At 38.3% G+C, this 14,359-nt stretch overlaps 1 protein-coding gene and 1 non-coding gene across 2 annotated transcripts in view; both read right to left on the bottom strand.

The window, feature by feature from the left end:
* The window catches only part of DPP10 (dipeptidyl peptidase like 10), a 1,447,377-nt gene that overhangs the window by 1,273,634 nt on the left and 159,384 nt on the right, over nucleotides 1-14,359 (bottom strand). The window lies entirely within an intron of this gene.
* On the bottom strand, nucleotides 7,265-7,367 carry LOC111764029 (U6 spliceosomal RNA). Its single transcript, XR_002796743.1, has one exon. It is a non-coding gene; the product is annotated as a U6 spliceosomal RNA (small nuclear RNA).

Here is a 14,359-nt window from a genome sequence, read left to right as displayed (position 1 = left end):
TTTACCAGTTCCACAAGATTTGGGAACACCATGTAGTTATCGCCAAAGACAGAGCTTCTAGGATATATATACAGATACATAGAGAGAGAAGAATGAGAGACTCATGCAGAAATCAGCAAGGTTCTGAATATTTGCTCAACGGTATTGAAGAGTCCATTATAGGAATAAAGAAAGTTTATACAGTGGGAATGGGGGAGGGGGAAGGAGATTCGCTCTGAAGTTTTCAGCATGACCATTATTCAGCCTACTACTCTTCTCTGAAAACCTCTGAATATACCATTTAAACAAAAACAAATAGATTTTGGAGAACAAATGATTTTTCATTCTGTCAGTTGGAAAGGGAGTTTCCAGGTAATTCTTGGGGTAAAGGTGGCAGACACATATTAAGTTTTTGTAATACACTATAATAATTTTTTCACCCCTAATTAAATACCAGACTATACTATTTAACCTCAATTAAACCATCATAATGTGAGCCCGTTATAATTAGTTAAGTTAATGTTTTGAATAGGAAAAATAATGGTTTCAGAGAAGGAGATAATTAACATATAAGCATAATCTTCACTGCTACCTCAAATTCTCCACAGGCCAATTCAGAAAGCGGGTCCATACACACAAAGCGGGTCACCGGAAAGGACATACTCACATCCACTTGTGCTCCTTTATTTTGCTTTCATTGAGTTTCTTCCTTAATTTTCATAGTATCCCTCATCTTCCCTGAAGCTCCTAGAGATTTAGGAGATAAGCCTGATCATTTGGTATCCTACAAATTCATTTGCCTTCTTGTGTATAAATATTGCTTTCCCCATACTACACTGAAAACCCTTGTGGCAGAGATTATATTTTCTAATTCTTTGTACTTTTAAAAGACCTTGCACATAAGGAGTTGTTGATGACTAGTCCATTTACACAGCATACTCTCCTACCTAGCATTATGTGCCAGGTAATGGGCTGAGGTTTGAGGAAGAAAGATGACAAGATATAATTTCTGCCACTGAAATGACACAGTTTTATGGGAAAAGAAAACTTATCAACAACAAGGTTTAATATGACATGATATTGTAGAAGGAGTTCCAAATCGAGCACATCCTGAGATATTTAGGGCCTTTTAATTAACTTGCGAACGAATCCCTAATTTGTATGAGTGATTTTGGTTTTGGCTAAGAGGAGAAGAGGAAAGGGGAAGGCTGGTTCAAAAAGAAAAAGTAAGTCACATGGCTTTTTTATGGTATTAGTCATAAGAGGAGTTAGGGGTTTTGAGAAGTGCTGGGGTGCTGGTGGTGAAGGGGGTGAAAGAGATGCTATATATAGAAATTGCCTCCCTAATGCTCCAATCTGAGCCCCATGGAAAGAGGAAATCCTGGAAGAAATTGAATAAAATGTAGTCTTGAGGGATTTAAAGGAATTATATCCTGAGGCGCATATGGAAACAGATTCTTAAACTGTTTCCTCTTAGACCGCTGATCTTTTAGGGAAAAGTGAAGTTACTCTTTTCTTTTTCAATATTATCTCTTTTTTTTTCAATCTCAGGAATAACATGAAGAACTTTTGAAATTTTGGAGTGGAAAGCAAGTAGATAGAATCCTTATTTTCAATGGATGAAGCGAAACTGCTCAAATATTTTAAACTTTGAAAAATATGAGGACATTCTGATGTTTGCATTTTTCATCTGGCCCTTTAGAAAGTATCTTATTCTCTTAGGTTCCTTAAATGCATTTGATTTTATATTAGATATTGCTGTGCTCACTGAACTATACTAATATTCTTACAATGGTTTCTAACTTATAGGAAGAAAAAATTACTTCCTTTTTCTCACAATTTGCCCTCATCACATATGTAGATAAATGCATCTTCTGCAATTCTCTCTGTTTTAACTATAATCCACATCTTTCATCATTGTCATAAGGTTCTTATCTCATTCCTAACTACAATATCAAAACCATTCAATCAATTTTATTGACAATGACTAAATGCCTGCCGATATTTATTTTCCTTGCCAATGGGCTGATCCGTTGCTCCCATTTTAAATCTTCATTCTATTAAGAATCAATAATGCTTGGTAATGTCCAAACTTGAACTTGCACTGAATCTGTACATCAGGAGTAAAGTAAAAATTGTGATTTTTATCCAGACAATTAAAAAAAAAAAAGCCCCTCTCCTTTAATCTTTATCTTACAAAAGTGCAATTTTTGCCTCAAATTCTTAGGGTATTTGATTCAATTTTCTACTTTATTTTATACCAATTACACTTATCTGATGCTAGGTTTACCTAATACCACAAAAACATTGAAAAAAAAATGTCTTCCGTGTAAGGCTTCTGTCCACATGCAACCAACTTACTGATGTGTTATTTTATTTTTTATTTTGTTTATTGTAAGGTTTCAATCCCCAGAGGGCTATTGCTACTTAAGATTATAATATCACAAGCATGCAACACTTTAGGTCAAACTCTGTCCAACGCTCTTTTTTTTTTGGATATGAGAGCATCTGGAACAGTGGGAAGAAAAAATTCAAGGGGACCTGAGTTCAGTTTCTGACTCAGCCTTGTATTAGCTAGATGATGATCTTTCAGAATTTATTTTCTAATGTGTGTTAGTTTCTTCATCTGTTAAAAAGGAAAAAGAAAATAGATGATGTCTTTGGCAGGATTTAAATGAGAGAAATTATTAAAAATAAGCCTAGGGGAGTGGAGGTAGCTCAAGTGGTTGAGCCCCTGCCTCCCACATGGGAGGAAATGGGTTATTTCCCAGTGCCTCCTGAAAAAAATAAAAACAAACAACAAGGAAAATAAATGGAAAAACCAAGGTAAGCCCCTGTGGCTCAGTGGTTGAGCACCAGCTTCCCACATATGAGGTCCCAGATTGAATCCCCGGCCCCTGGTACCTGAAAAAAAAAAATCCTAATGTGTTTCTTGAGACTTAGGGGGTGCAAAATGAAGGGCGTTTTATCCTTTTCATTATTAATATTTTGAAAGAGGTTGTATCTGTGTGATAATAACCTCAACTTTTCAACTCTTTGGAGAAAGCATCACTTTTCTGAGCTCCATATTGCTACAAGAACGCAAAAAGAAACTTGTAACTGAATAGCTAAGGTGGATTGACATTACTATGTGTTTCCTTTTTAAAAATTTACCTTTGTGTAATTTGCAATACCTGTCAATAAATTGTAGTCTCTTGCCAATTACATGGCAAGAATTTAAAAGTTAAAAATCTTTTAAAATAATTTTAAAAAGTTGCAACTAGTCTGTTGATATTAAGATGGTGGGCACATTATTCTATTGGAACCAACATCATGGGTTTCTTGATACCTATTTATGACATAATTTTTTTTTCTTTCAAGACATATTTGAATCCCAAAAAAAAAGAGTATCGACCACTGCAAGCATAACTGTTCTTCTGCCTGCCCCTTAAGATCTAAGCCCTCTCTCAACCGGAAGCAGAAGCAGGCATTACCACCCAGAATTCCTCAAGACTGAGGAATGAACAAACATTAAGGGTGAAATGCAACTATGGACAAAAGTAGACTTTTAATTCTGTTGTATCAGAAGAACTTGTAACATTGATATAAAAGATAGTATTTACAAGAGGTTCTGAGTGGAGGGGGAGAGAAGAATAGGTGGAACACAGAGTATTTTTAGGGCACTGGAATTGTTCTGCATGATAATGCAATGGAAGACAACAGCCCATTATACATTTTGTCAAATCCTATAAACCTGTACAGTCAAAAGTATAAACCGTAACGTGAACCAGAGAACCCAGATAGTAACAATATTTGTTTACCAAGTGCTACAAATGTATCACAATAATGTAAGATGTTATAAATAGAAAAAAATTGGGAGGGTTGGGGGTGGGGTATATGGGAATCCCTTATACTTTCAATGTAACTTTTATGCAGTCTAAAACTTCTCTATAAATAAAGCTTATTATATGGGGAGGGAAAGACATCTGTGACCCCTCCTAGAGATCTAGAGAAAGAAGTTGTGCAGATCCTTTTGGTGTTCAGGCACACAGCCTGACACTTTGCCCTATGTATTATTTGGCATGCAGAGTAAATCTAGAAGAGCTGCAGTTACTATTTAATTAGTTCTCACCAGTTGATCAACTGGTTTCACTAGTGATTCATGTGGGCACAGCTCGGATCGATTTAATCAACTAATGCATAGGACAAGAAGCCACACAACCATACTCTATGCTTCTACTGATTAGGACAAAAGGGAGAACAATATACAGCCATATAATGTAATATCAAATAATGAAAAGAATTTCTTATCATCTTTAATGAAATGGCTAATGTATTTACACAAGTATCTACTAAGTGTTCTGAGACACTGAAACAAAGTATGAAACTTGGTATTTATCTTTATGTTGCTTACTGACCTCTTCTGGATACAGATTTTAAATAGGTAAAATAACTGGAGAACTCTAAAAACAGCACAAAACTTTGGACCACATATCATAGAGAGTGTTATCCGAAATGATTTCACCCTGAGCCCTAAGTCCATGATATTAGTGTATTCATTTTGAAATTTTTCACACATACAAAAGTTTAGAAAGAATAAAACAATAAACATCTTATATCATTTCTCAAATTTAAAAGGAACAATGTTTTGCCATATTGTAACCTCTGTTTTTTGAAGTCATTTCAAGTTGATCACTTCCATATGAAATAAATACATCCATAATCCTTTATATATTTCTAAAAATAGGGCATGTTTTATATAACTACAATATCATTATTAAACTAAAGAAAATTAATAATAATTCCAGAATAAGAATAACAATTCTATATTTAAATTTCTCCAAGTGTCCTCAAATGTCTTTTAGAGCTAGCTTATAAAACCAGCATCTATTCTAGAACCACCCACTACATTTCATGGTTATACTCTTTTTGTAACAGTGGCTTAGTGAAGAGATTGGAAAATTGTGGTATATAATATCTTGTTTCTTGAATTTTTTTTGATTAACTCATGCTATTGTTTCAATTTTACCTCTACTTCCCATATTTCCTCTAAAGAGGACGTTGGATCTAGGGGTTTATTAAATTCAGGTTAAACTCTGGCAAAAGAACTATATAGGTCACTATATGTTGCCTGATGTGATGAATTATGGCATCTGGTTGTTCCATAACTAATGATGCCCTGATTGAAAGTGGTAAAAGTCTTACCTTGCCATTGAAAAGTTATATGTGTTCTTTTGTATCCAGCAAGGAATCATTGGAGTCATAATCTGGTACCATGTAAACACTCAGTTCTCCATCAGACTTTCATCTTATGGCTTTATTACTCACCGATGACCATTTCCTTAACCAATAATTTCATGTGAGAGTTGCTTATCCATGATAATCCTGTGTAGTAAACAGTCCCCTTACATGAATGGCGCTTATTTCACACTTATAGATCTGTCTGAGGATCAGCTGGTCTAAATTGGGACCAGCTGGGCTGAACTGGATCAAGGCTTTTGGTAGAGTTCAGTCTGCTCCATGCTTCTTTGTTCTGAACCTATGTTAAGGAGCAATAACAACCTGGGGCATGTTCTTCTCATATCAAAAAGGTCTGGCAGAAATTTCCCATCTATCGTCAAGGCTCAGCTCAGAACTGGCAATGTCTCTACTGCCTGTATTCCAATGGGTAATGCAAGTCACCTTGCAAAAGCCAATCAATCTATGAGGGATGTACACTTTGTGAAATTTAATGGGAACCCTATGAAATTACAAGGAAAAGACAGTTATTGTATAATTCTTCCAGAATAGGAAGAAAAGAGTTGACAACAATATTCAATCTGCTATTTTCTAATTCTCTATATCTTTTTTTCAGATCAGTAGACACACTGCTTTTATGAATATAATTGACTTAGATTTATGATGAGACAACAGTTCCAAAAATATTTCAAATACATGTGAATCCTGTTCTCCTATGTGCATTCATCAATATTAAAGTTAATCATATTGTATAATGATTACCATTATGTAGCTACCTCCTTGCCAGATAATAAGCACCAAAATGATGTCAAACTCATCTTTGTATCCCTGGTGCCTAGAACAATCCCTAGAATATAGAAGGTGCTCAATAAATGTGGGATGAATTATATTTCAGAATAATCTTGGAATTTTTGCAAATGATTTCTATCCAAAGTAACTTATGACATGCCTTCTTTTCTCCCTTCCTACAAATACAATTATCTTTGTTTCCCAGGTGAAAAGAATAAGACACTGAGAGGGCAAGAGGCATGGTGTGCCAATGCTATACAGTAAATCAAAGGAATGAAGCCCATTCCTCTTGCCTCCTCTTCGGCCCATCAGATAGCATGCCCCAGCACGTTCATGCTATGTCTTGCCATTGTTTTCATACAGAAGGCAATTGTCACTGAACATTTTAACTACTGGTGATAAATTGAGGACTGTGTTAAGCACTAGCCCTTTTATACCCCTCAAATACAGTGAGAGCGAGGATAAGAGTAAGTGAAAACTGGAGAGAGAGAGAAATCTAGAAATAAATCAAATCACCTAATCTTCTTTTAAAACCCAGGGAATAGAGACAAAGAAAATAAAGCAAGAATTCAGGGAGGCTAAGGGAAACTATAATCATAGCCCATGCTGGAGATAATCATCCTGTTACACAGTAGATGAATAGAATTAAATTGTGTTTGTGCTACTTTTCAGTAATTTAGAATGTTTGTGAAACAATAACACTAATATATGCAAATGAAAATAATATGATTGAAAAGACGCTCATTCTTCATTGGGAAATGAAAGAGGCAAGCAACAATAAGAGAAAGAGAAAGAGAGGGATCAAAGGTTGGGAATGAGATTTTCACTTCTAATTGATGATTTTAAATCTTAGCCATCACGTTATAGGTGGACATTCAATTAACAGCAATCCATAGATGTCAGTAATAAATTATATTTGTTTGGCCATAATACCTGACCTACAAATTTGTCCAGACTTTTAGGGTTGCTAAAGTTTTTATTTCATAATCATAAACTTAACTGCAATCCAGCTACCCTTGGAAGAGAAGGAGGATGTGGAATCCAAAGAACTGCAACAAAAGCACAAAGATTAGAGGATGCTGAGAGCAGACTAGGCTTGGCGGGTGCTCTCCTGAACTACAGAGGGGATGGTTTGCTGGTTAAGACAAAGCATAAATCGAACGCATGAGCCTTGTCGGCAGCTGGCGGTGATGATCTTGCTGGTCTCGCCATTCCCGGCCCTGAAGTGCTCCACTGCTTCTACAATATTCATACCCCCTGTCACCTTGCCAAAGACCACAAAAATATGGAACGCCTCACAAATTTGCATGTCATCCCTGTGCAGGGGCCATGCTAATCTCCTCTGTGTGGTTCCAAGTTTAGTATCTGTGCTGCCAAAGCAAGCCCTGTCCATATTTTCAGTTTGCCCCAAATTGCAGCAATGGGAGGATGTCTTCCATTGTTTCCCTTATTTCAGAATTTGAAGTGTGTCAATATGCTGACTGGTAGGCTAGAAAACTGGTAAGAGTTGACTGGCTGCGTTGATAATTTATGCTCCATTAATATACAGGCTTTTGCCATCATTAAGGAATTTCATAGACTAATTCTACACCCTAGTGGGAGAAATTGGTCAAAACACCCTTTTTTTCCCCAGAAGAGAAAAAGCAAACAAAATCTATTTATCTCTCTCGCTTGAGAGAAAAAAAGCACTCTGGCATTTCCAATACATTGGAACTCCCCAGAGCGTCCTGGAAATGTGTAAGCAAACTGATATAATAAAATCTGACATAAAAAGCCACTTGAACCACACTAATTAGAGGGATAATAAAAATCAAGCGACTATCGAACTGTAAGGCAGTCACAACAGACAATTAGAGGTTAATCAGATGTGTGACTACAAGTTCTTCCTGCCCCCGGGATTGAATCTCAGATGTTTCAGACAGATCTATGCTGCAGCTTGAAGATAACATAAAAATCTACCAAGGAGTTGTTTCTATAAAAGAGTTCTTTGTAAAGAAGACCAGATTTAAGGAATGTGGGGGAGAAATACAGCAATAATAGTGAGAGAAATCTAGAGGCTGTTTGAAACTTTGATCAATGCTTTATGTGAATTGAAATTTACTTTTATCCTAGATAAATAAGTGGGATTTGGCAAGGCACAAAGATCTGTTGATGAGGCAAAGTGAGGTGGTCTGGTGAGGTATGAAGGAACACGACATGCATGAGGGGAGGAAAAGGTTGGGGCCCGGCCTCTAATCCCAACTCTGTCCCTCTCAAACTCCATGTCCTAGCATTAATGCGCCTCTTTGGTTCTGTTTCCCTCTCTAAAAGATTAAATCTAACCCAGGCAACATAATCTTTTATGTCCTTTCAACTAATTTAATGTGCATAACTTAATGGTCTTCTCTTCCTCCAACAATTTCATTATCATATGAATATGCTAATATGTACATCTATAATAGATTGAATGCTTGAAAATAAAATATCAAAGCCTTTAAAAATTTATTCGACCTAAAATTCAATTCAATATTTTTTTTCTGGGAGATGAATCGGTGCCAGAAATTGTGCTAAGTGCTGGAGATTTGAAGATAAATGCTCTGAAACCCGCCTCTGCTTTGTTAAAAGTAATTTTAATGATAATCAAAGTTATTTATTAAGTGATTACTAAATGTCATTCATTTAATCAGCACAGCTGTAAGTATTAGTGATTATTAATTTCCTGTTAATAATCAAGAAACCTGTCTCAGAGTAGTTAGCAGCTTGCGCAAGCCCATGCATCTGGGAAGAGACTGAGTCAGGATTTGAATTCTGACTTTTTCTTTGCCCCCAACTTACCAACTTCTTTGCCTTTCGTAGGCACACATTCTGAGATTTTTTTTTTTCCTTTCTGATATTAGGGACTACATTTCCCAAATTCGTTCACACTTCCTCAATAGACTATACCAGTTTAGGGTAGGCTCACATTTAAGTAAACTAATCATCTCACCACGTACAACTAGAGGAACAACCCAGAGGTTGAGCAAAGAGAAAGGTAAGAGAAGGCTAATGATGTGTGATTGAAATTTTGCCAGAGATGATGGCAAAAACTCACAAAACATGCAAATTCAAAAAGTTTAGGACAAAACCTCTCACTTAGAGAAAGAGGCCACAGAATCATCAAGGAGAATCACTTGTCTCCTCTGTGGATTAGGTGTGGGAAATCCTCCCAGAGGGGATGAGGCTGGAGGTGACTTCTCAGGCATGACAAGGAACTGACAAACAGGGAGCTGGGAGCATGAGGGAGAGTGTTCCTGGAAGAGGGCATAGCGTTCACCGAGCAGGGCCATGAAAAGCCATGGCTGAAAGGCGTAGTTGATCAGTGTACCCTGCTGTGGAGTCCATGCAGGGCAAAAGAAGGGCCAGATCAGAAGCAAAACAAGTGGAAACAGAAGTTGGTAAAGGATTTGGATTTGAGCTTGAAATTTAGAAGAGCAAGGAAGAGCAAGGGTGTGAAGGAAGAGTATCTGTCACAGTTGGTTTGTACTAGGGAATGGAGCGAGAGAAATATTGGAAAAGTGACCAAGGCAGTTAGCATTAGCACCATTTTACACATGCGAAAACTTTTAAATGACTCACCTGGGTTCTTAATACTAGTGGTAGAACTGATATTCAACCCACAGTTTTTCTGCACCCAAAGCCAATGCACATTTCGTTACCCTATGCTGTCCTGAATACATCTGGTTCATTTATTGCTATATAGGCAGAGTTAATAGCAAGTAATTGCAGATAATTTCAATGTCCAACAACAGGAAAATAAAATTAAAGAAATTAGGAAGTGACTATATGAAAAAATATTACAGAACCATTAGAAAAAGTGTTTTTAAAACTGCATTTAATGGCATGAATTTATTATATTCATAATAAAAACAAAAAATAAGAATATAAAACTATTATAATGAAATCTTAATCATTGTGTATGTATGCATCAAAAAGAGACTGGATGCAAACTATGTATGTTAGAAGTTTTCTCTGCGATGCGTGATCATAATTTGTTCATTTTTATGCATCTGTGTATTATTCATATTTTCTGGGTATTTTCTATGAATAAATAGAATGGGAAAAGTAAATATTACAAAAGGAAAAATAAGTGTGAGAAGTGACAAAAATAAGGGAGAGAAGTGACAGTGACAGGTTCTCCGCAAATTTCATTACTTTTTGTGCACATGGCGTCAAGTTGTCATCAAGCTCTGCTTTTTACAGTAAAATATGAAAGCTTTTAAATCCTGTATGAGTAGATAATTAAGACCTGTGCATGCCTATCAAAGCAGGGACACTCCAATTCCCATTTCTGCTTGGTGCCTGAACCTTGTCATGCCTACAGGTCTCCTTTCAAAACATTTAATAGCGAATAAAAGACCAGCCCTCCCCGTTAAATACAGTGCAGGCAGCGGGTGCCAGGGCAGCCTTCATAATTACACCCGAGGCTTCACAAGTAGTGCAATTGTGTGGCCTGGGAAATTGTAGCTGATTATGATCACTCAGTGTTGAATGTTGGAAAATAGCTGCCCTTCTAAAAAAATAGCTGGTTGTGTGGGAGGGGTGTGATGGTTCTGGGGGGGAGGGTTGGTAAATGGAGGAAGAACCAAAGCTCAGATGCAGGCTGAGCTGTTACTGATGATGCTGGGCAGGGATTCGGCAGGGCACCCATGTCTTGTTCTAGCTCCTCTTCTGGACATGGATATTCCTTGCTTCCAGGAACACAGAGACTGAGCTTTGATGAAATATTTTGTATTTGTTTCTCTCTTTGTTTAAATTTGAGTGAGTGGGGTGTGCCTTCCCCCATGCCAGCCCCTTGGACTATGTCTGGTTTTGTCAGTGGACACAGTCCCTAATCCCCAGGAGAGTTATTCTGGACTAACCTGGCACTTAAAGTAAACTACCCAGAATTGAAAGAACCTCTTTGGAGATGGTATCTTCTGCACAAAGCAGAGCAGAACTATCTTTCCTTCCCATCCTTCTTTTGAATAGTGCATATATATTTCTTGCCGTTTAGCAGCACATTTGTTCCTTTCAGCCTCTCTTTTGGATGTCAGCCCATCAGATCCCCTGCGAAGGTATGGCCACATTGAAGACATCTGGTGTTCTAGCTACCAATTCAGGTCCAACTCAGCAGGTTTGAGGTGCGGCTTATGGATCTGTATTTTTAACACACTTCCTAAATTATTCCTCTGCTCAACCAGATTTATAACCTCTCCTTTACAATAGCAATATGGAAGGCATAAATAATTTTAAAAACACAAAGACCAGAATCAAAATATAAAGCTTATATATATATCTCATAGGGACTCTCTAAACCTATCCGAGCTTCTATTTCATCATTTCCAAAAATGGATATATTGCCTGGCTGGCAGGGTTGCTCATGTGCAATACTTAGCATAGCCTCTGGCACAAAACACGGGCTAAACAAGCATAAGTGCTGCCCTCTTTCTTCCCACATGTGGTCGGGGGCATATAAGAAAGCACCAGCATGCAGTCTCCAGACCTCTAGTGTATCTGAGGGGCCAGGGCATCAAAGCCATGTGAGATGGAAGGGCACGGATGTGCTAGCTGAAGGCTCTCCAGATTAGGCACAAGCCATCTCCTTCCCAGTGTCTTGTGGAAACCTAAGAAGGGTTCCTCATCCATGGTTTCTTAAGAGTACTTTTGATGTTCTTTGAATTTTTATCCTGTATCACCTTTTAGGGCAATTTCTGAAAGTTTTCAAGATAACTTTTACTAGTAATTCATACTTAGGAGTTTGGAAATAGTAGGAAGCTCTGTCTTTCAATTTCCCCCTCTATCACTTACTAGCTCTTTAACCGTGGACATAAGCTGAGCCTCAGTTTTCTCACAGCCTAATAGCACCCTGTCTCCCATCCACAGAGTGGGTCTCTCGCCTCCCATCTCCCTCCTCACTGCCAGGGCCCAAGTGCAGAGTAACAGAAACGAGGGCTGTGGACGAAGCTAAGGCCCATGGGACAATCTTTCGTCAAGGGGAGACATGAGATAAATTCATCCCTGAAAAAATGTTCTGAAACACAGAAGACACATCTTGGGGGGAGCTAAATTGTTGATGAAGCAATCCATAACACTTGGCCGAGGCCACCTGATAATGCATCTTCGCCTTGGCTCTTCCTGCTTCTCTGTTTCATTTTCGAGCACCCTCACTCTTGCTCCCTGGGCGGGTATTCACTAATAAAATGATGGCCGATAAAGCTTCTCAAACTCTGTATTCTGGGAAACATGAGGTTAAGAAAAGTCATAGTTCTATCTCGGGGGTTTTGTAGAAATCAAATGAGATCATTCACATAAATATGTTACAGAGTTGAGGGTAAGTTAAGTTATCACTATCATATGTCTTAGATTTTCCTTTCTCAAGCTGTAAGCTATTTGGCATCACCATTGCCTCCTCTATCCTCTCTCTTTCTACACCTGTCTTTTCTGACCTTGCCCTACCACTATTCATGTTAGGGTTTTTTTCCCCCTGAATTTGGTGAACATTTCTATGCTTGCTGTGTTGGTGATGGACATGACTCCTTCAAGCAAGTATTAAATGACACTGTTCATTTAAACCACCTGGTTATCCTATTAGTCTCCTATTGTTTCAGGTGTGCTTTGCCTCCTCAAAGATCATACATAATTCATGAAAGATAAGCACATCACTTCACTTACATGCCCTGCAAGCCAAATCACTTAGCAAGGGTCAGTGAAAACTTGTGCTTGGAGAGTTCCAGAATAATCACAGCCATTTACGAGAGCTGCTGCTATTTGCATAGAAGTCTAAGAGCTTCATTAGATGGACAGTAGCTGGAAATTTGGGGGTTCATGACTAGCTCACAGGCCTGGGTAATGCCCCTAATCAGTGCACTCTGAAGGGGATTCTTCCCTGAGGGAAAAGACCCCACACATCAGGCCCAAGAATAGCAGTTTGGGGTTGGTGTAGTGACACTCTTTGAAGATATCTATGAAAAAGTCAAATCAAATCAAACAAAAGCACAATGTTACAGCCTATGCTCCAGTAAGAAACTGAAAGCACATGTCAGAGAAGGGAAAGTATTTTTCCACTCAAGTTTGGTGACTATCGGAGTGGACTGAAAGAAGGGCCGCGGGGCTTAACAGCGACTCCCTTGTTCACTGCATATTCCTAATGTCTGGCAGGGACGACACCCATTAAGTGTACATAGGATTCGCTGACTGCAAGGATGAGATGGGCAAACAAGAGGCTCAAACACTAGTGAACTCAGAAAGGGAATGGATTGGTGAGGGCAACGTGGAGAAATATGTAAGGGGGATTTTTGCATGAATAGGCTGCAGTTTCTTATACTCATAAAGTACAAGATTTAAGACTCACATATGGGTCAGTTTCATGGAGGCAGACACAGTTCGTACCTAGCTGTAGCCCATTTCAACCCAAGGTCCTTCTCATCATACATACACATACATGCACACGTAGACAACGTGTCTTCTCCTTTGAGTTACAATTTGTTTCTCTCCTCAGCTTCAATCATCCACAAAAACAAGAGCAGTAGTCCATTCTTCAGACCAGACCTTGTCTTTCCATCGTCCTATTTTCTGCTTCCAGTATAGAAACATGGATTTCACCAAGACCTATCATTCCCAAGGCACATTTGTCCCTTCTAGAAGACCTAGCAAGAGGGACTCATCTTTATATTTGACCCACCTTAGGGATTTGTATTTTGGAAGAAAGACAAATGCCTCCAGATAACATGGAGTCATCAAATTAAAAACACCCCATGACCAGGAACACCACCCACCACTGGTATCTTCCTCATGGTGATGGCTCCATCATCCTGCCAGCGCTTGCTCACAGCTCTTGTGGTGGCTGGCATTTTGGCTCTACTTGCCATGGATGTCTCTACCTGGCAAACATAGAACTCAGGACCATTCTCAGGGTTTGTGAAGACTATGGTCCTTCCTACCTTTCCAACAAACTACCTTGGTCTGGTTACTGAATCAGTTTAAACTTAAATTACCCAATAACACTTTGTGTCCTTTCCATCTACAACACTTAGATAAGAGAGTAAATGAACGTTCAGAACTCACTAGAAATGGGACAGAATTTGTAAGATCAACATACCTCCTATGAAGTATGTGAAGGAGAGAGTGCAGGCTTTCCATTCTTCAGAAATGAAGAGGGAGTTTAGGGTCTGATTATGTGTACAGAAGTTTATCTGGGCAGCAGGTGCTGTTATGTCAGTCTTCTCCCCTTCCAGGCCACCACTCCCACTCACCCTACCCTGAGATTGGTTCAAATACACAAGTTAATAGATTGGATCTTTCTTTATAGGAAATGAAAATTCAAAAATTCAACATATGACTACAAAATATTGTTAACCCTTGATCTGGTACATGGGAG

The sequence above is a fragment of the Dasypus novemcinctus genome, chromosome 7, assembly GCF_030445035.2.
Source record: "Dasypus novemcinctus isolate mDasNov1 chromosome 7, mDasNov1.1.hap2, whole genome shotgun sequence".
NCBI classification, from domain to species: Eukaryota; Metazoa; Chordata; class Mammalia; order Cingulata; family Dasypodidae; genus Dasypus; species Dasypus novemcinctus.
Note: the sequence above shows the minus strand (reverse complement) of the source record. Positions and strands in the feature narration are given on the sequence as shown.